Source organism: Heteronotia binoei, chromosome 7 (assembly GCF_032191835.1).
Source record: "Heteronotia binoei isolate CCM8104 ecotype False Entrance Well chromosome 7, APGP_CSIRO_Hbin_v1, whole genome shotgun sequence".
NCBI lineage: Eukaryota > Metazoa > Chordata > Lepidosauria > Squamata > Gekkonidae > Heteronotia > Heteronotia binoei.
Window position 1 is genome coordinate 66,030,748 of NC_083229.1, and position 23,377 is coordinate 66,054,124.

The window sequence follows — 23,377 nt, forward strand, 5'->3', positions numbered from 1 at the left end:
ATATACCTTGACAATTTAGTTTGACAATAAGTATATTAAATAAAATTTCCATGCAATCTGTTTGCAGAATAAGTGGGCTACCACCCCACCCTGTACAAAGACTGGACATCCCCATCTCTGCTTCCCTGCCAGCAGATACAAGCCTAACATTCCCTTCTGACCCCTGCAAGGAACATAATTCAAAGGCTGGAGCAAATCATTAAATGACTCCAATTATCTTACATTTTTGCCAATAGTACAATACAAGTATTCCTCTCTGTTCCTGAGGAACATGTGAGCTGGCTTGTGTCACCAGCCAATCTTGCTGGAAGGGGCAAAATCAGGGAAGTTGTGGCATTATCCCCCTCCCCCCATTTCTCTTGCCTGTCTGCCAACAGTGTAAGCAAAACCTCACCAGGCTTGCTTAGCACACATGTAGGGTCAGATAATTGTAAGCACAAATTATTTCTAACATCTTGTGCCATTTGATAAAAGTAGCACCTTTCCCTCATCTATAGCTTCACTTGATTTAAAATAAATGGGAGATCAGTCGCCAGCATAACATGCAGTTTAGTCAACAGTGTTTACTGTCATTGCAAAACACTGTTGCAAATCACTTCCTGGCTTTGCATAACATATCAAACAGACAGGACCTACTATGCTAAATTACGAAATTTTAGAACAGAGATATAGAAGAACTTTGGCTTCAGGCCAGAATTTATGGCACCTTTAGGACTGAGGTGCCAGGGCATTTCTAGTATTACTTTCTATTGCTTAATAGCTATTGTTTACTGATATGGTTTGCTGTGCTGCACCTGCAGCTGCAGAATACTTAGACACACTCTTCTTCCCTCTGCTGCTCCCTGAGTTCCCTGAACACTGCTGAGGGTTAGGACCCCATCCTGAACTGTATGTAGTGATGGGGGAAGATGCATTAGGAAGGGGGAATCAGCAGATATTGTCCTCGCTCAGTTTTGTATAACTTTTTGCCCCGTTTACCTTCTTAGTCTGTTTGTGTCAAAGTAAGGAGCAGGACCAGATCTACATGTTTTATGAGAGGAGGCAAAATTAAAAAATGATGCCCCCTTATGGGCCATTCTATCTTATGGTCCCATAGAATACAATGGACTCCATACCCAATTTGGCGTCCCCCCTCCGTTGGCACCCAGAGCAAGCACCCTCCTCTGCCCCCCCTAGATCCGGCCCTGGTAAGGAGAAAATATTTTGCCAATTTCTTCTTTCATATGGCATTCAATACTGAAGGGGACTCCTGCTAACAATAGCAGAATTGTGGGGAAGATCCTGGAGGGAAAGCAGGAAAAAAAATTCCTACAACTAGCTCCATCCATGAAAATATTTGATCTAGACTTGTGCCTATTGAAATCCTTATATGCAAGTTTAACAGACATCCCTAGAAATTCAGAATCCAAATTTATATTCAGGTGGAAGTGCTTCTCTGTAACTTCATGCCTCTTCACGGTAGGTTCTGACATGGGGATGTCATTCAACTGAGGGATCTCCTCCATAATATTTGAACAGCAAGAAAATGAAGGGCCGCACCAATTGGAGCAAAGAGACGAAAAAGAAAAAAATATTGCAGTAGCAATCCCCCCCCCCCCCACATTGCACTATTGTTATTTTCTCCATAATATTCTAACCTATTCTCATATTGTCACCAGAACAAGCTCAACTAAAGGGTGATTAAGTGCACATTTCTCTTTATTTTGTCATGTTCCACTTTGAGTTTTTTGAGAATAATATTTGGGAAATATCCAACAATATTTATTTCAGAATGTTGCTTAATTTTCTGTACCATGAAATTAAATAACAGGTTGTAGCCTCTGGTTATCATATTATCTGGTATAAGATGTAACTCTGCAGATGGAGCAAATATGTTTCAATCATTAATACTGCACCACTCCCATTTGTTTCAACACAACTTAAATAGGAACATTTCCCTCTGTTTGGTATTTAATATGGGGTTTCAACCAAGTGAAAAAGGGAACTGCAAACTGTATATGTGTGTCAATAGAGCTAATTCTCAACATGGCCAAATCTATGGATACTGAAATCCAGAAACTGGAGCCATGAAAAGACAAGGCAGTACTTCCTATGACCAGAAAGAGAGGGGAAGAGAAACTAACAGCGCAATCCAGAGGTGAGGGGGCTGAAAGCACTGTGGAAGTGGACTTCCCGCTACACCGGCAGTATGGAGACCTAAGCCAGCGGATCCTTCTCCATGCTGGTGGAAATTGGATGTGCACCACTCTCCGGCTGCTGCAGTGTGCCGCCGTGGGCTGATGGCGGAGTGCCACCATGCCGCACTTGAGGTGCAGCAGAGGCACAGGGCAGCACGTTGGCGTAGGAGGGGGCCAACCCAGGGGCGTGGCCACTGCTGTTTGGTTCCCAGAGAGCTTTCGGTGTGGGAACATCCCCCCACACCAGGCGCAAACTTGTGCCATGCAAAATGCTGGCATACCCCATAGGCACTAGTGGAAGCAGAAAGCACACACCGGCACCGCCGGAGTGGCAGTGCAGAAACTTGTTTGGGAGCCGTGTTATTGCCCCACCAATCCCCTCCAGCTCCGGGCTGGGCACAACCCCCCTCTCGCAACCAATCAGTGCCCCCCTACAAAGGTTTCAACTCCTGCCACGCACAACACAGGGTGGGTAGGGCGCACGGCAAGGCACTATGCTCCGGAGGGCCGTGCTGTGTGAACTTAGTGCAAGGAGGGGTGCATTTGGTGGAGGGAATGGCACAGAGAAGGATGTTGGTTAAGTCAGAGATACTGGACTTGGGGGGAGGTGAGCTAAGTTTGGGCTGCCTGCTTAACTACTTGTGCTTCCCAGTCCTAACAGGTCTCGCTTCCAGAGCCGTATGGATGGGTAAGTCCAGCTAGGAGTCCCCACAGCCCCCTGCCCCCAAGACCGTCCAGCGTGGTTGGAGCTTTGGGCGGGGTGCTGGCCACCGCACATGTGGGGGTGCACCCTGGCCATCCATCTCGCTGGCGCCCCCCCGTGTCTCGGGCATCCCCATGCCAGGGCGAAGGGGGTGCGACACGTGTCCCGACTTTCCACAGCCCAGCTAATGACTCGCCATCTAGGGCAGGTCCAACTACTCATGCCGCGGCTGCTGTGATTGTGGGCTCGCATGCAATTCAGCTGGCCTGTAATGCAGGACAGCTGGAATTGTGTAGGATGGGTCCACCAGAGGCAGCCAGGATGCTCGACCTGCTCCCCACAGGCTCGCCCAGGAGTGGAGTCCTATGCCTGCAGCCAGCGAGGCTCCTCCCCTGTCTCTTTGTCTTTCAGGTGTGTGCGCTGCACTCCAGCCTCTGTCACTGCCAGAGCACAGCTGCCTGGCCCCATCAGCCCTGCAGCTATTGGTGCGTCCTCCGGCAACGGCATTTTGGAATGCGGAAACCAGGAACCTCCACGCACGGGCTTGCTCTCCCTGCTTGCAGATCAATAAACTTAGCCCAGTACGCCCATCTCATCTTCTGTGTCTTTCAATTTTCCCACCTTACCCCGGTGCCCTGTATCCCTCGTGCACTTTGTTCGTGGCCGTCCCAAGGGCATGGCTCTGTGGCCAGGGGTCTCTCGGGGCACCCACTTAGTGCAATTGTGTGGGAAATGCAGTGGGCGATAGCGGTGAAGGGCAGGGGCTGATAGGCGGCAAGGCAGACACTTGTCCAGTGCTGCACCATGTCTCCACACTGCCTGGGTCTGTGATGGAACTGATGGGGGTGCTACGTTCAGGGTGGGTGCCCACAGAAAAGCAGGGGCAGGCCAGGGAGGTGACTTGGCTGACCAAAAATAATGGTGACTGGCTGGCAGGCTCAATAAAGAGGGAAGCCAGCCATGTGAGAAGTCCTGCCGCAGGGCAGCCTTGAACCCACAGGCCCAGCATTATGAGGTGGGGGAGTAGCTCGCTAAGCCAAGCCGTCTCCACTGTGTTCTGAGGTGGCTTACAGCTGCTACATGCTGAGAGCAGGGTTGGTCCTGGCTGAGAGTGTCGGCATTTAAGAATTCTTATTCATTAATTCTCACAACATCTTTGTTGGTTACCAAACTTGACAGAGCAAAACACAACATAACACAGTAACATGCTGTATGGCCTGCAACTAGGCTTCCCAAACCTCCCGCCCTGGCTGGGGACCCCCGAATTCACAGCCTCTTCTCCCGCTCTCCAAAAAAACGGAAGCGGGGGGAAGGGAGGGGGGAACGGCGCCAAGGAGCGTGGTGAGCTGCAAATCCGGGTCCCTCGGAGGCTGCTGAGCCCGTCTCGGAGGAGCAGCAGCTAAGGTGAAGGCGAGAAGAGGCGGCAGCAGCGCAGCGGGTCGCCGGCTCCACTCCCCTCCCCTCTGAGGTAAAATTAGAGAAGGGGAGGATGGAGGCATTCAGGCGGCACTTCCATCGCCACTGCCTCTTTCCCCGGCTCCAGGCCCGGGGTGGGGGTGGGAGGGAAGATTGGCCGACGCTGCCAGTGCCTCGCCTTGACCTGGGGGTGGGAGGAGACAGCCTCCTGGCGCAACCTGTCCCCCACTCAAAGCAGAGGCAGCCAAACGCGCCTCCTCCTCGCAACAGGGCCGAGCTTTGCAACCCCCTTTTCCCGCCCTCCCCAAGGCCTGAGGAAATAGGTGGGTAAAGCAAGAAAGAAAAAAAGAGCATTGCAAAAAAAGAGGCGGGGGGGAAGAAGTGCCCTCCTCGGCGGGTCACGCCTTTGCAATGGCGGGGCTTTGCAAATGCAGGAGGAAGGAAGGCGTGTTTTTTTTTGTTTGTTTGCACGGAGCGGCTGGGGGGGGGGAGGCAGAGATGGCATTGCAGCAGTGTGTGTGGGGTGCAATGCCCGAAGGGGCGTCGCTCTTGGGCCTGTTGTGGGGCTGCCCCCCGTCCTCCTTCTCCACCCGGTCCTGTTTTGTTTTTTTTTTTGCAACCAGCAGCAGCTTGCCCGACATGATCTTTCTCACTTTGCTCTCTCGCTCTTCCTCATGGCTGCCTGCCCGAGGCGGGGTTTCAGATTTAAAGGACAAGCTGCCCTTTTCAGCTTGGAAGAGGAGGAAGGGGGTGGGCGATGTAGTGGACTGCCAAAAGGAACACTGGTGTAATTCTTGGGGCTTGGATGGGAAAGTCTAGAAACCCACTAATAAGCTGTTGTCATGTTAGTCTGGAACCTCCACCTTTGTTCTTTATTGTCCTTTTTTATTTTGCCATACCATTTTGTGTGTGTGTTTATTTTCTTCATACTCATGGGATTCTCTTTTGCCTGATGTCTGCCATACTTCTTGCCACATGAAAAAGGTGAAGAGAGTTGCAGCTCCGGGGCAGATAGTGTGAAATCTGATGGCAGTCCCGCAGAGTAGCATGAGAGCGGCATAAGGCTAGTAGGGAATCGGTCTAAGACTTTTTTTAAAAGAAAGGATAGTTGCTGTGAGAATGCAGTGCAGCCTTTCCTTCCTTAGGGTGATGGTGAGATGACACTAGACTCTATGACCCCATGGACCAAGTCACGCCCCGCACTGATAAAGTCACCAAGTTATATGGTGGGTGTCCCAATTTGTTGCCTCCAGAAGGTTGGCGCCCTAGACAACTACCTAGTTTGCCTAGTAGCAGGGTTGGCCCTGCCGAAGAACACTTTCCTGAGAGAACACATCACTGAATAAAATGGAATTACTTTTGAGTAGGCATGCTTAAGAGTATTCTCTTAGTTGCACTATGTTGAGTGAAAGTTTCCTATCTCAAGTTTTGTTTTTTTGCACATATCCTTTTAGCAATAAGGACATGGGAACATAAGAGTCCTGCTGGACCCTTCTATGGATGCTGTGTTCCATCTAGTCCAGCATCCTGTCTCACACAGTGACCAACCCAGGGCAATGAGGCTAAGATATTGATATTGCCTCCTGGCTCTGGGATTCAGAGACTTAGTGCCTCTGAACATGGAGGCTCCCCTTAGTCACCATGGCTAGTAGCCACCGATGGACTTATACTTCATGAATCTGCCCATCCCCTTTTAAAGCTGTTTATTCCTGCGGCCATCAGCAATGAATAACACATTTTAATCACTCTCTGTGTAAAGTAGTATTTCCTTTTGTCTGTCCTGAGCCTACTGCCCATCAGTTTCATTAGATGCTCTCAAGTTCTAGTTTTTTGGGAGAGAGAGAACAATTTATTTTGGGATCTTTTGCATGTAAGTATATATCAGACTACTGCGCTATGCTGTCCCATGTTGATCAAACATCGCATTAGAAACTAATGCAGTATCTATGCCAGTAGTGTCTATGTGTGTTTTTAAAGTCATTTATGTCTTATTCATAAACTGGAATCTTTCCTATATCAGGGCAAAGGAAAGCAGCCTGGCAACCATCATCCATACAGTAATAGCCTCTAGAATCAATTATAGCTGTGGGCTCTGTGTGATACTGTATTTGGACATAGTTGATGTTCTGCAGATGCAGATGCAGAATGTGGCTGCCTTTTTCTTATCAGAATATACTCAAGAAAGTCTATTTGTCCTTTCTATAAGCTTCCCTGGCTATGAATTCAAGTGTTCTGACCTATGGCTCAAGTACAGTCTTAGAAAGTACCTCGTCTCATGTAAGATTCCTGGTTTTTTAAAGGTCATCCATACAGTCAAGAGGAGAATCACTGATTTTTTTAAAAAGTTAGTTTTTATTCAAGAAAATTTATGACATAGCTAGGGTTGTCAACTGCCTAGCGGGGGTGGGCAGGGAACTGGCCTGTTTATGTAATAAAGGCTTAATGGCATGCTATTTACCAGACAGTCATTGGACAGTCATTGTTCTTTTGACCTATTGACAACCCTAAACATAACAAAGCCAGCGTTGTGGAATATCTAATATTAAATTATTATTAATTATGTCACAAGTGTTTCTGAAGATTAAAAATGATTGACTTAATTAGCAGTTAACTTTTATGAACATTTCATCAAGCAGGAAATGTCTGGGACTGACAAAATAGCTCAGAATTATTTAAGACTAGAGATGAATCCACTTACCACAGACTGGCTCCTGAATGCATAGATAGTCAGGCCAAAGCAAGGTCTTTGGTGTGTCCTAGACTAGAGCCAGTCACCAGGAAGTGCAGGGAGATGAGGATCCGCAGCAGGACGGGGATGGGGCGGGGGTCAGTCACCTGGCTGCGGAGGCTTGCCCGAGCTGCTCAAACAGGTCCTGGATGGCAGCACAGTCCAGGCAGAAGCGGTCCAGACAGGTGACATCCTTGAGACGCAAAGTGCTCAGGCGCTCCCGGTATCTGCATGCCCAACGGCATCTCCTCCGCCAACATGCAACCCACACATAGGGAGCGGGGAGGATGTGCAGTGGCTGCACCTGAGGGGGCTCTGATGGAACAATGAGTGGGCACTACCTGCCATGGGCCCCCATGGTTTGTGCGATGTGGCGCGGGCTGTGGTGCCTGTGCTGCTGCCCCAACGCGCTCCACCACAGCTTCCAGACACCGCTGAAGCTGTGCGGGGCCCTGTACGAGCGGTGGTGTGGGCCGTCGAGACCAACAGATGCCCTGCTGGTGTCCTGTGGGAAAGCTGGGCGGGGTGTCATGAGAGTGACCACTATCAGCCAGCTGTGGTCAGCAGTCCCCACATTTCACTGCCCGTGGGAGGAATGGTGGCAGACAGAGCAGCATCGACCAAGAGTAGCCACCAACCTAACTGGATTGAGGTGAAGAAGGTGCTCCTCTTTGGCTTGGTGGCTGAGAACGCAGTGGTGGCGCTCGCTGGCACAAGACCTGGTGGGGCAAACTCCCATCGGCGGGGTTTCTGGCGTATGGCGGCGAAGCGAGTGTCCGCTGTGAGCCAATTCCCCCGCACAGAGTAGCCCACCTTGAAGCATTGGAATGACTCATTTGGCCTTGCTAAGAAGCAGATCTGGCGTCTCATCGCTGAGGGCTTGACCTATGAGAAGGTGGTGGCCCTGGCCGGCTCTGAAGCAATCATGGAACCCCTCATCTGCCCGGTGGCTGTAGCTTTCCACAGCATTGAGGTGATCCGCGGTGTGTTGGCACCTCCCCCCCATCCTTACCACTGTGGGACTGACAGAATCTGATGGCAACACTCTTCCCCTCCCCCCCCCCGGTGACTCGCAGGAATCCTTGCGGGCTGGCACAAGCTCCACTGTGGACTCGGAGGTGGGAGGGAGCTCTAGCTGCAGTTTCCAGATTTGAGACATAGGCAGCCGCATGTAGAGGGCATTACAGTAGACCAGTCTTGAGGTGACTGTAGCATGGATCATGGTTGCCAGGTCGTCACACCCCAGAAAGGGGACCAGCTGTCTCCCCCGCCTAAGGTGGAAAAAGGTGGATTTAGCAGTGGCTGCTATCTGGGCCTACATTGTCAAAGAAGGCTCTAGTAGCACCTCCAAGCTTCTGACCCTGGGGGCCATTGTCAGTGGCACACCATCAAAAGTTGGTAGGAAAATTTCCCTAGCTCGTCATGACCAAGGCAAAGGACCTCTGTTTTCATTGGATTCAGTTTCAGTTGGCTCAGCCTAAGTCATCCTGCCACGGCTAGCAATGCCAGATTCAGATTTTCTGGGGCACAGGCAGACTGGCTGCCCATCAGTAGATAGAGTTGGGTGTCATCAGCATACTGATGGCAACCCAGCCCATACCTCCAGGCAATCTGGACAAGGGGGCGCATATAGATGTTAAACAACATTGGTGAGAGCACTTCTCCCTGAGGCACACCGCAATTAATCGAGTGTCTCCGGGATGACTGTCCCCCGATAGCCACCCTTTGTCCTCGACCTTGAAGGAAAGAGGAGAGCCATTGCAAGGCCAACCCTTGAATCCCTGTGTCGGCGAGATGGTGGGTCAGCAACTGATGGTCGACTGTATCAAATTCAGCTGACAGATCTAACATCAGTACCACCAAACTGCCTCGGTCCAGATGCTGCTGGAGATCATCCACCAGGGCGACCAGAAAGCCCCTGCCTCCATGCCTCTGGGGAGTCTCCTGAGAGGCGGGGAAGCGAGATCCTCTCCCTGCTTTTGAACGCCAGGGGTGCAAAGGCAGGGAGAAAACTCCTGCCTCCGTGCCTCTCAAGAAACTTCCAAAAGGCACAGGAGGAGGGAGATCCCCTCCCTGCTTCTGCACACCAGGGGTGTAAAATCAGAGAGAAAGCCTCTCAGGACACTACTGAGATTCATGGGGGGGATCTTCTCCCTACAGAGCCCCTGCCTCCATGCCTCTCAGGAAACTCCGAAGAAGCACAGGGGGGGGGGGCAGATCCTCTCCCTGCCTTTGAACCCCAGGGAGAAAGACCCCTCAGGCCATGCCTCTTAGAAGACTCCTGGAAGGTGCAGGGGGACTCAGAGAGGCAGCCACTGGGTAAACTGCCTCACCAGGTCATATGGAGAGCACCCAATTCAGTGCATCCAGTCTGCCGGTGTCATAGGCAACTGCCTAGTTTGCCTAGTGGCAGGGCCATTCCTGAGTGCCATGGACCTGGGCTGTAGTTTTCCCCACCAGAGACACTGAAGGAGGTAAAGTTGAAGAGAGCAAAGCATATAAAAGTAGGTTGGCTGTCTGATGGGAAGGAAAGAAGGCTGCAGGAAAAGGAGAGAATGTATGAAGGCTTTCAGGGAAGGGAAAGATGAAATGGTGTAGGAGGAGGTTTTATTGATTTGATTTTAAATATATTTCAGCTAGCTATCTAGTAGTGTAGTGTCATATATGAAAACGAGAAGGAAAAGGAATCACCTTTTTCATAAGAATTTACCACCTTCTAAGCAAAGCAAGATGGAGAATTTTTTGCCACAAAAATTTCTAATAGATCTCTTTCTCCTAGGGACAGAGGCATGCCCCCCCAAGTCCCTTGAAAATTTCTTCAGCCTTTGCTGCCAATTTTTCTGCAGGTTTACATTTCCCAGGCACCCTCCAAATCTCAGGAGTAGATGAAGGAAAATGGAAGGAAAGGTAGAAGCCAATTGCTCTTGGGATGATGCAGACTCTTGAGTGATGGTATATAAGACTACGGACAGGGAGGACAGAGGTCAAACCAAAAGGGTGTGGTTACAGGCAAAAGAGGGAAAGGTGATTGTAATGGTGGAAAAAAGTGGAGGGCAGCTTGTGTCTGAACCCAAAAGTGATGGCACTTCTGGGTGATTCTGTTAGAATTCCCAAAACTATGGCAAAAATTGACTACTACTCTATATGACATTAAAACACAAGCTGACCATAAACTAGATGAAAAGTTCTTCTTAGTCGAGTTGCCTTCAAACAGGCTAGGGTTGCCAAGTCCAATTAAAGAAAAATCTGGGGACTTTGGGGGTGGAGCCAGGAGACTTTGGGGTGGAGCCAGGAGACATTGGGGGTGGAGCCAAGAACAAGGATGTGACAAGCATAATTGAACTCCAAGGGAGTTCTGGCCATCACATTTAAAGAGACAGCACACCTTTTAAAATGCCTTTCTTCCATAGGAAATAATTAAGGATAGGGGCACCATATTTTGGGGCTCATAGAATTGGACCCTCTGGTCCAATCATTTTGAAACTTGGGGGGTACTTTGGGGAGAGGCACTAGATGCTATACTAAAAATTTGGTGCCTCAACTCAAAAAATAGCCCCCCCCAGAGCCCCCAATATCCACGGATCAATTTCCTATTATTCCCTATGGGAATCGTTCTCCATAGGGAATAATAGAGTGCCTAGTAGACATTTCCCTCCCCCCACGCTTTCTAAAGGGGGGGAGGACCTCCAAACTAGGGAATCCCCTGCCCCCTCCCTCCCTCTCACACACACACACACTTACCAGATCTTCCTCCGGACAACTCTACTTCCTGTGAAAACGAAAGCAAAAGAAAGGGAGGGGCCCTTCTCAGAAGCCCTTTCTGCTTCCTGCTTCCTGCCCAGCCTTAAAGAGGCAGACATTTTGCAAACGCCTCAGGAGCTCTACAACATGAAGCCTAAAGGTATGTTCTCCCCCCGCTCCACCCCCACCCCCGCTTCCAGAGTTTTGAAGAGCGGGAGATGAGGTTGCGAACCCAGAAGTCTCCCACCAGAGCGGGAGGTTTGGGAAGCCTAAAACAGGCCCTCATGGAAGGAGAAACTAGGTCTGCCCTTGAGTCCTTTCAGTCATAGGTTCCTGGATGGTTCAGCTGGGGATCCAGCTTCTATAGAAAAAAAGGACTAATGGAGAATATTATCCTGAAACATGACAGCAATTAGGGCAGGCCCCTCATATTTATAGAAGCCATCATAATTGTGTAAAAGAAGCAGGCACAGTTTCTTTCCTCTTTCTAGACAAGCTGTTCCTGCCAAAAATATCCTCCGCATCTATTCCATTTCCACAGCCTGTACCTCTCAATCTTGCTATTTATTGCCATGTGTCTTATTTTGTAATTTTATATTTGCAAACACTTGTATGTCTGCCAATACAGGAGACATCTTACATCTGGTGAAGTAGGCTGTAGTTCACAAAAACTTTATGTCACAAAAATAATTCTTTAGTTAGTTAAATAAGTAAGAAGTCAATTTCAGTTTAACTTGTAACTTTACCTAGCACAAAAGCAGGGGTTATATATTAGTGCTGGATGAGAAGTACTGGGACCACTGGGATTGATTTTGCTGACATTAAAAATATTACATCATTTGTTATATAGCAAAGTAGCTATACTTTCATATTTTGCCAGTGCAAGCCTAAGCAGGAAAGCCAGTTTGGTGTAGTGGTTAAGTATGCGAACTCTTATCTGGGAGAACCGGGTTTGATTCCCCACTCCTTCACTTGCACCTGCTAGAATGGCCTTGGGTCAGCCATAGCTCTGGCAGAGGTTGTCCTTGAAAGGGCAGCTGCTGTGAGAGCCCTCTCCAGCCCCACCCACCTCACAGGGTGTCTGTTGTGGGGGAGGAGGGTAAAGGAGATTGTGAGCCGCTCTGAGACTCTTCAGAGTGGAGGGCGGAATATAAATCCACTATCTTCTTCTTCTTGATGTCAATGAGCTTAGAAGGGTATAACTTCGCTGAGAATTGCTGAAAGCCAGGGCAATGTTGTTGTTAAAGTATCGGGCTAGGATCTGGGAGACTTGGGTTTGAATCTCCATTCTGCCATGGAGGCTTGCTGAGCAACCTTGAGCCAGTCACATACTCTCAGACTAGCCTATCTCACAGGGTTGTTGCAACTTTAAAGGGGCGGAAAGAAGAATGATGTAAGCTACTTCGAAGTCCCATATGGAAGAATGGTGGAAAATAAATAAATAAATAAATAAATAAATAAATAAATAAATAAATAGCACGGCTAGCCACTTCAGCACACAAACTGTAGTGCTGACCAATGACTTACAGCATTAGCCTCCTGCATTAACCAAAGAACTGCTGTAGTTTTCTTATGTCTAAGTTAGTAAATGTTGATATGGATGCCAGGAAGTTTTGTATTTCTATGCATTTCTAAAAGGCTGAAGATAGGAAAGTTGACTTTGATTAATATGGCAGTGAACACTGAGATCACACATAAGCATCACAACCACAGCAATCACAACTGGTCCACTTGGTTATTTCCTGTCCTTGTTCTTTAACCTCATTAGAGGTTTCCAAACATTTTTCTGACTCATCCAGACATTCCATCCCTGACATTCCTTTTATTATCTATTTTCATCAATCATTCCATCGTTGCCTAGGCATTATGCTAATCAATTTAAGTACATAGCACAGGACAACTTGAAGGTATTTTGTCTCCCCAAGGAAGGTTCAATTTTCACACATGCTCCATTAGTTCCTGAACTGCATAACATAGGCTCCTGGGATATAACTTGCAATATAAAGTATCTCAGTATAAAAGACCTGGCATTATCCCTCATTGCAGGTGAGATATGAGAGACAATAGCGTACCCAAGATCATCTTGTGAGCTCACAAAATGAGCAGCATTTGAATTGGGGCCTTTCCAAAACACACACAGCCACTACATTATACCTGCTTTCTTTGATGACATGAATCCCACAGTTTTAAGGCACTGCTAAACACATGATCATTACAGAATTTCATTCATATTTATTATTAGGCAAGGAAGCACTAGAACACTTATAATACAGCCAGTCAAAGATTAGCAATCTCTGTTTTCCTTGCCCATTCAAGGAATATACCTTAAATAGTTGAAAATCAGCAACTTTGACTTTCATCCATTGTGCCACAGGATGAATGGCACAATTAGGAGGTCCATGAAAAATGTTAGCAAGCAATGAAAACCATATACCATGAAACAGGATGAATGGCTGCATAAAATAATAGCAGTCGATATGTCAGATGGGAAGATTTCACAGTTCCACAAACAATACGTTTCATTAAAAACTTCATAGAGAAGTAGCTGTGGTGAATAACTGAATATCCCAAAACAGAACGGTTGATATAAATGGACTCAATAGCTATTGTGAGAAAACTTCCAAAATCCTGAAAAGAATCTACATTACTAAAGCCAGGTATGGACCATTTGGTTCTATTACATTTTCCATACCAATCTATAGGTTTGATCCAGAGCACCATCAGCAAAGCTCTGTTAACAGAAGTTTCTGATTTCTCCTTCTCACTGGAACCTACTGAGCTTTCAGGAGGAAAGGGTACACCAAGGAACAGTGTGGCAGTGAAGTGAAAATTTTTGGTAGGAGGGGGGAAATCAGAGAAAATACCCACCTATAAATTAAATACTCCGGTTTTATGACAAACCAATTATATAGGACAAAAGAAGGACTTGTAAGTACTTGTGAGGAAGCAAATGATGTCTCCTCCCCTTGTTTTCCTCTTGCCATTCAGCATTGCCCTGCTATCCCACTTCCTTTATCAAAATATCTAATTCTTAACAAGGTTAAATCTGAGGATACATAAATCCAGAAACTGGAGCTATGAACAGACAAGACACATGTTTCTACAAATCTGAAAAGCATCTCCAGTTTGCAAAAAAATCTGAGTGTTAACCCCCCAATAATAGAATTAGCACCTTTAAGGGGGGGAAAGTTCTCTGTGGCTGTTGCCAGGCAACTGTGATGGTGTTATCAGTTGAACCTTGGATTTCTTTCAGAAAAGGCGGGGAGGCAGAGCCTTTTCCAGGGCTCTTTTGACTTCTGAGAGAGGACTTATTAATGCCAGGCCCAGCAAAAACTACCAGATGACTTGAGGCCATGTGACTTGCATTACTCATCTAGGCCTGGCTGCTTGCTGTTGTTTCAACAGCAGCCACCATATGAAAGCCAATATGGTGTAATGGTTACAGTTTTTAGACTAGGATCTGGGAGAACCAGGTTCAAATCCCTTCTCTGCACAGAATCTTGCTGGGTGACCTTAGCCAGGCACAGTCTCTCAGCCTAACCCACTTCACAGGGATTTTGTGAAGATAAAATCGAAAAGAATTATGCAAGCTGCATTGAATTCTCCATTGTGGGGAAATGGAAGGTATAAACGTAGTAAATAATAAATATAGCTGAAGGCGGGGGACAGATAAAATGGGTAGGCAGGTGAGAATGAGAGAAGGAAACAGGGAAAGGTGAGAATATGGGAGTTACAAGGGAAAGGAAATGATGAATAGTGTTTATTTATTTGAAACTTATTTTAAATATCTAATTAATTAATTAAAATGACTATTGATTTCTTTAAAATATTTATATCTTCTGGATTTCAAGGCGGCTTACAATATAAACAGAATTAAATACTTAAATGAAATTACTCATTCAACTCAATGGCCATGAGCAGTATAACAGTAATAAAGTTAAAAACAAGACTGACTCAATCTCACTTATTTATTCATATTACATCTTGCTGTAGCCTGGGAGAAGAACTTTGCAATAGGCAAAGTGGCTTTTGTGTTCAGTACCTGCTGGGAGAATTCTCAGTTTCTCTTTAATAGGTATTTTTGTCCTCCCCCTCTCATGGAAAGGAAAGGTCCCCTGTGCAAGCACCAGTCATTTCCGACTCTAGGGTGATGTTGCTTTCACAACGTTTTCATGGCAGACTTTTTACGAGGTGGTTTGCCATTGCCTTCCTCAGACTTTTACACTTCCCCCCCAGCAAGCTGGGTACTCATTTTACCAACCTCAGAAGGATGGAAGGCTGAGTCAACCTTGGGCCGGCTACCTGAATCCAGCTTCCACCAGAATTGAACTCAGGTCATGAGCAGAGAGTTCAGACCACAGTACTGCAGTACTGCTGCTTTACCACTCTGCGCCATGGGGCTGCTATCCCCCTCCCATGAAGCAGCAGCAAAATCCAACATAGAAACACATTATATAAATTAAAAACCTGAACTAAAATCACAATATATTTATTATAATGTGGGACAAACCCTATACTAATGCTGTACTGAATAAAACTTTCTTCAGTTGTCTTCTAAAGAACAAAAGTGAGGGTGTCAAGGGCAACTGAAAGAGCTCTCTCTTCTGTTTCCACCAGATCAGCTTCTTTGGTTGATGGGACAGTCAGGAAAACCACTCAGTGTGATCTTAGTTTCCAGCAAGAGCATATGGAAGAAGATGGTCCCAAGCCTTGTAGAGCTATAATGGAGAAAATCAACATCTTGGAACACCTTCTCTTGGAGAGGAGGCAGCTAAGAGGTGATACGATCCCCATCTTCAAGTACTTGAAGGGCTGCCATATAGAGGACGGTGTGGAATTGTTTTTTATGGCCCCAGAAGGTAGGACCAGAACCAATGGGTTGAAATTAAATCAAAAGAGTTTCTGGCTCAACATTAGGAAGAACTTCCTGACATAGCGATTCCTCAGTGGACAGGTTTCCTTGGGAGGTGGTGGGCTCTCCTTCCTTGGAGGTTTTTAAACAGAGGCTAGATGGCCATCTGACAGTGATGGAGATCCTGTGAATTTAGGGGGAGGTATCTGTGAGTTTCCTGCATTGTGCAGAGGGTTGGACTAGATGACTCTGGAGGTCCCTTCCAACTCTATGATTCTATCTTGAAGAGGGCTTGAAACTGGATCAGTAGCTACTGTAATTGTAATTTCATGGTCACATGTTCCCAGAAGCTGGCCCTAACCATAGTCAAGCTGTTGCAGTCTGCAGGAGCTGCAGCTAGAGAATGCTCTTTACAGGGCTTTTGTTTGCAGAAAAAGCCCAGCAAGAACTCATTTGAATGTTAGGCTACACCCCCTGAAATCAAACCAGCCGGAACTGTGCTCCTGTGCATTCCTGTTAAAAAAAAAAAACCCTGGCTCTTTAAGAGTACATCACAGCAGTCCAGTCTAAATGTAACTAAGACATGGGTGACTATGGCTAGATCTGACTGAATCAGGAATGGGTTCAGTTGAAGCAGCAGCTGAAGCTGGTCAAACGCACTCTGGACCACCACAGCCATCTAGTTTTCTAAGGTAACTGCTATGTCATGACTATTATCTCAAGCAGCATTCCCATATGGTGAACCCAATTTTTCAAGAGAAAATAGCCTCATCCAAGACATGAGAGATCTTAAACCCCTTGTCTGCATTTCTACTAACACAGAGAACTTGATGGGACTAAGTTTCAACTTCTTTCCCCTCCTCATCCAGCCCATTACTAACCTCAAGTATTGGTTCAGAGAATCAACAGCATCCTCAGAGTTAGGTTGGAAAAGAAAAGTAGAGCTGTGTATCATCCAGGGCTTTTTTTCTGGGAGAATGCAGTGGAACAGAGTTCCAGAAACTCATTGTGGAAAGAAAATCCTCAAACAAAATATTTAAAAGTTAATGAGGGGGCACCAGTGTGTTTCTCCTTCATTTCCCTCTTGAGAGTTCTGGCACCTCTCTTTCCAGAAAAAAATCCTGGTATCATTTATGTATTGGTGACTCTGCAGCCCAAACCTCCTGATGAGTTCTCTCTGTCACTCAACTGGTATGATCGATACTACTTAATAAAATCATTTGTTCTTCCTAAACTTCTCTTCCTCTTCCGCTCCCTTCCTTTGGACATTCCTTTGTTTACACTAAAGCAATGGCAAAATACTCTCAATGAGTTTCTATGGCATCACAAAAAGCCAAGGACTGGCTTCAAAACCTTAAGATTATACCACACTCAAGGAGGCTTGAATTTTCTGGATGTGATACTTTACCGCAGAACTGCTATACTTTCAGTTGCAGTAAATATTATTAGAAATGTTGATTACAGAGACTGGACTCTAACTTTACTTCCATTGATCTATCCCATGTCTGTCCCAGAAATCATCTCCCTTATTGAGACCTAGAATAGTACATCAAAATCCACTGTTTTCCATTTTACTCAAAACATGGGACTCACTGAAGCACAAACTCTTACCAAAAATCTCTAGGCATACTACATTTCTGCAACAAAATTGGTTTCCCTCAACTTCGAATCCTATACCCATCTCAAAGTGGAGACAAGCCAGAATCACAAGATTAAAAGACCTGGCATCAAAGCAGGAACTTCTTCCAAAACAGATGCTTGAGCATCGGTTTAAGGTAAAAAATCCCACGGTTTTTTATTTTCAATTATGACATGTAGCTTCACGGACTCCTCAGACAGCCTTGAAAAACTACTAGATATGACTGATTTTCGGGGTCTGACTTCACAAATCTACAAAATATTGCTTACTAATACCAAACCAAAGATACTCCACTATCAAGAATCATGGAACAGAGACTGTGTTAAAGAAATTACAGAAGAGCACTGGTCAGAAATTTGGAAATCTGCTTTGGCCAGTTCATCATATTGTCATATGAAGCTGCAGAACTTCGAGATTTTAACCCGATGGTACCTAAGCCCCAAAGGACTTGCTTCAATTTCTTCATTATATTCCAATTTATGTTGGAAAGGCTGTGGGAATGTTGGTACATTTGCACATTGCTGGTGGCAATGCTACTAACAGAAGCTTTTCGAGACAGATTCTTGAACACATTAAGCACATTACTGGTTACAACATCCCACACTCTCCTGAAGTCTTTTTTTTTTTTTTTCAATATTGGCAAACTTTTTTTTGCAATATTGGCAAACTCTAAAGCTTTCTCGCAGATTGGAAGATTGGAAGTCTTCTTACAGATGCTAAAATGACTATAGTATCTCTATGGAAATACAATATCTTACCAACACTTGAACTCTGGTTTACAAAAATCTGGGACATTTTAATAATGGAGAAAATCACAGCACAACTTTCCTTGTTCGACATTTACCCCAAGGTCACATCTTTTGAAGAAAAATGGCTTCCGTTTCTGGAATATACTGAATCTAAAATCATTTTACCTATTAACACAATTTACCTTCAATTTCTCTCACTATAATTCTTTCTAACTTATGCTATCCCTTCTTTCTCTTTGTATTCAAATATTCCCTTTTGTTTGGCTTGGGATGGAGCAAGGCAGTATCCTTAGCTTAAAAGTAAAAATTCTAGCCCAATTACCAGTTAATTTATCCTTAGAAGATATTTATTTATTTCTTTAACTATAGATTGATTGATTGGCGAACTGGATGTTGTCTTAAATGCTAAATATGTTCTACAATGTTATATATACCATAGTACTTTATGCATAGTAAAATTTTATTATATATGGAATTAATCTACTTGATACTACTTCACCCAACAAAGGTCTGTATAACTTGAAATTTCTAATAAACTTATCATATGTTTTAAAAAAAAATCTCTTGAAAGCTGACAAGTTAACAAAGATAGCAAACTGTAACCCCCTCTCCAGATCACCTCCTTCTTTAGAACAATAGATAAAAATATTTGGTTTGCCAGCCTCCAGATGGGACCTGGAGATCTCCTAGAATTACAACTCAGCAGCAAACTAGAGGGATCAGTTCCTGGGACAAAAATGTCTGCTTTGCAGGGTGGGCCTAAGGCCTCTTCCCTTCCCCAAACTCTGCCTTCCCCAGGATCTCCCCAAAATGTCCAGGAATTTTCCACTCCAGAGTTGGCAGTGTGGGGAGGCTGTTCAGTGGACGATTAGGTGTCCCTTGTAAGTCCTCTGAAATCTTTTGCTATGGATCTGGGCCCAGCCTGGTCGCCAAAACCACACTCCTAGGCCAAACTTTTTCCAGGGAGATGCTGCCAGCAGCAGGGAAGGAGAGAAAAGTGAAGATGGGAGCAGGAGAATAAAGTCTGATGGGCTGGCAGATGGGATGGAGAGAAGGAGGTAGAAAAAGGGTAAAGGCTGTGGGGACTTTCAGCGATGAGAAAGAGAAAGCAGTGGAGAAGGAGAAAATGAGATACCCTCTGCAAGTCCCTGCAGGTCTCTGGTTGCCATTATCTAATGCTATAGATTGTTTTATATAAAATTTCAATACTCTGCATTTTGAATAAAACCTGGCCTTAAAAAGATTTCACTCGTTCCAAAAAAGCATAGAAGGTATTCTTCAGTACTCCCCAAATTTCCCAATTTTTCCACTAGACAAATAGAAAAAGTCATTAAGCCCTTTTATGCTATGCATGATTTGGGGAAAACAAAGCTTGCACTGGGGCAGAGCAAAGCTAGTGAAAAATTGATACCTGTGTTTAAAAGATTTCATTCATTTCCCAGAACTTTTTTTGTAGCAGGAACTCCTTTGCATATTAGGCCACACACTCCTGATCACTGCAGAGTCTTGTGAGCAAAAATTCCACTTTGTGAGCTACTGGCATTAAAGTTGTACATAAATTATTATGCTCTGGGGTCACCCTTCCTAAGCTAAGACAAAAATGTGTGAGCTAGAGGCTAAAATCTGTGTGCTAGCTCATACGAATTCAGTTTAGAGGAAACATTGCCCCTAATGTAGCCGATTCTCCTGGAGCTTACAGTAGGCCCTGTAAGAAGAGGCCTGTAAGCTGCTGGAGGAATGGCTACATTGGGGGGTGGGGGTGTAGCCTAATATGCAAAGGAGTTCTTGCCACAAAAAAGCCCTGTTCATTCCAAAACATATATTATAATTTCCAATGCATTTTTTTAGTACTCCTCTAAATTTCCCAATTTTCTCACCAGATAAATTGAACAAGTTTTTTTTAGTGATATACATTTGAAATGAAAAAATGGTCATCTTAAGAAGTATGTCACTCATTCCAAAGAAGACAGTTCACAGAAGTTCCCCCCTCCCACTCAGGGACCCCTCAAATTTCTTTGGGGAAAAAACAGAAATAATTTCCCCCCCAACTTTTCTATTTCCCCCTAGGTCACCTCATCTCCGTTTCCACAACCTCAGGTGGCAAACACCTTGAGTTAGAGCCACTGCCATTCTGAGTAGACAATACTGACTTTGATGGACCAAGTGTCTGATTCAGTATAAGGCAGCTTCATATGTTCAAATATATTAACTATTAAAATGCTTCTTCTAGAATGTTCCAAGCTACAGTGCTTCCTCAGAATCACAGATAACAATATTGATTATCCCCACATTAAATGAAATTGATTTTGTGGCGCTTCCTGTTTCAGGGTGCTTAACTGTTCTATCATCAAGCTTGTATGCATTTATGCTTCATGCTGTATACTTTCTGTTCAGAGATGCCTACAGTTACTGCAGTTAGCCAGCAGGGGGCAGCAGAATCTCTCTGCAGAGTATAGAATGAACAAAAACAAACAAACACGTGTCACCTCTTTGGCACAGTTCATTGCCCTCATTCCTGCCATTGCTACCAGTTGATGTAATAACACAGGTTAAAAATATACTTTTTTGGTATGTTTTGTATTTTTAAAATGTGTGTTTGTGCATGCGCACCTGGAAGTGATCTCTGGTGACTGCCCCTACGGGGCGCCTAGAGTAAATTCAGAGAGATGGCTGAATAAAGCCTGTCTAAACATCCCACCTCTGGTATTTCAAGGAAGTCTCTCATCAAGTATTTCCCAGAGTTGATCCTGCCTAGCTTCTGAGATCTGAGGAGATCAGGTTTGCCTGTGCTATCCAGGTCAGGGCAGTGGGAAAAGATACTTTGTCAAGTACACAATGGTACTCTATTTCTGCATCTAGTCATACTACCCTAATTTGCTAAGCAACGAGCATTTTTTACTTACCAAATTGTTTCATATGAGATGATCCGTGGAAGAGCCATAATTTGAACTCCCACTTTTGTTTACATTAATTAGCATCTCTAATTTGCATGGTATCTCTTCCTCCCATCCCTACATGGCTAATTGATGTTTACATTGGAGACATCACAAATACCAAGCAACAGAAGTATGTAAAACCATAGAAGAGGTTTAGAACAACAAAGAAGTTTAGTGTGCTTTTTTTTTTAACCTACTCAGTTATTGCTCATATGTTAGGAAGTCTGAAAATCAGTTATAAGCAATTTTAAATGTGGAAAATGTTCAGTTTGCTCTTTATCTTTGGAAAGGGGGTACTTTGAACAACTGCAGGATCACAGTAGGTTTCAATTACATCATGTTTCAAACTGTACTACCAAATGAGTTGTAATTATACATTCCTTGTAATTATATATCCATGTGGATCACCCATAGGAAAAGCTACTTGTACTTCCTGAACTTCTATTGCGGAACATAGCTGTAAATTTAAGGACATGCTAATGGAAGCACATTTGGTTGCTGTTTTCCTATAGAATGGACATGTTGTGGTTAACAAAATACAAGTAAATTCTGAACTGAGGTAATTATGTTAATTTATTGTGCACAGGGAAAATGGAGTGGGGGGGGTAGAATTTTTTTTAAGACTATTGACTGTTGCTCCTCTGGTCTTCATTTTAATCTAGACCTTAACTATTATAGATGAATTGGTATGACTAATAATTTATAAGAAATCAGGTTCCTGTCAGGTTTCTAATGATTAAAGGACATTGATTTGACTTACAATGGATCAGCAATAAGTTTTTTTTAATATAATTGAATGATTGTTTTGTAAGTATTTAAGTCTACAAGTGATTCTTTACAACTAATTCTCTGGTGTAGCAGGAGCATGTTTCTTTATGTGAAGGTACATAAAAGCTTCATCAGAAGAAAATATGCTCACCTATTCAGTTGTTTCAGAAAGGAATTATTTTGTAGTTTATGAGAGCTAAGCTAATAAGGGTTGGCATTTTTTTTTACATCAGAGCCCTTAGGAGGATAAAGTTTTATATACCAACCCTTTAAAAACTAAATACGGAATTGTTTTTTCTGCTTTCAAGGTTTTCTAGAGATAGACTCTTAAGTTGTGAAACATAATTGAAGATGTCTAGTGGTCTGATATAACTGAATGGAAGCTTCAGAATTAGGGAATTAACTGAAGGTGTGTGTTATTGAAACTGCATTTATTGAAACTGCATTTAGGCAATGTCTGCTTTTAGGTTTAAACTGCAATCGGGCAAGTTTAGGATTTCTTTTGGTTGTAAGTGCTAAATCATCACTTGATGTTGTCAAACCTTTCCACTACAGATTTAAAAGTTTTCATGATACCTTTGTAATGTTGGAATAAAATGTCTGAAGAAAAGGTTCTGCCTAGAAACAGGAAGCTTTCTGGACTCCTGTTATAGACACATGTACAAATAAATCAAATGAATCCTACTTTAGGCTATAAAACGATGCATAGTTTATACCATAATGCAAACAAATCTTATTTAAAAGCATACAATTTTGGTGCCACAGAATAAAATAATTTAATATACCTTTAGTGCCACTTCCCCAGTATTCAAATATGTGTCAAGAGTCCAGGATTACCTTTAACAAGTCCCAAGAATCTGAGAAATGAATGAATAAATTCTGATACAGCTTTAAAGGATGTGACAGACTGAGAAGGAACCAGCAGAAAAAACAGTGAAGGGTTCCCTAACTGAAGTACACTATCAGCTTTTTCGCCTGGAGCTGACTTGGTATTACTGTATAGGAGAAAACCTCTCACTGAAGCTAGAGGCAAGTAAGAAAAGTCCCGGGATATGAAACTAAGATATTTTCTGCACCTTAGCGTTACTGCTGTTTCCTAGCAAGTTGAATCTCCAGCTGATGTTCTGACTTTGCAGCATCCCTTCTGCAAAAAGGCATTTATTTGAGGGAATTTTTTCTTGAATTCGGATGACCTTCCTCAAGTGTTCCACACTTCCTCTGAAAAGAGGTTGTGTGGCCATATCGTCATGTACTTTATCAGTGATGGAACCTTCTTTTTTTTCAGCACATGTTCAATAACATTATAACATCATAACACTGTAAAAAAAAAAAAAGGCAGGATACATTGTGGGGAACAACATGGTTGATGTCATTTCATAGGTCCCCACTCCTCTTTAGACAGCAACCAAGAATATTGCTGGTGATTGTCAAAGTGGATACACCAATTCATAATAGCGGGCTAAATATCCCTCATGTACTTCATCATTGATGGGACCTCCCTTTTTTGGAGATGGAGTATGTTATAACATCATAACATTGTTAAAAGGACTGGATGTATAATGGAGAATGGCATAATTGCCACCATTTCTTTGTTTTGTTTTTAAAAAACAATAGGGGTACAGAAAAAAGCCCGGATATATTTGCGGATTTCAGGTAGTATTATTCGAG

At 44.4% G+C, this 23,377-nt stretch overlaps 1 long non-coding RNA gene across 1 annotated transcript in view; it reads right to left on the minus strand.

The window, feature by feature from the left end:
* The window catches only part of LOC132575213 (uncharacterized), a 112,334-nt gene that overhangs the window by 13,713 nt on the left and 75,244 nt on the right, over positions 1 to 23,377 (minus strand). The window lies entirely within an intron of this gene.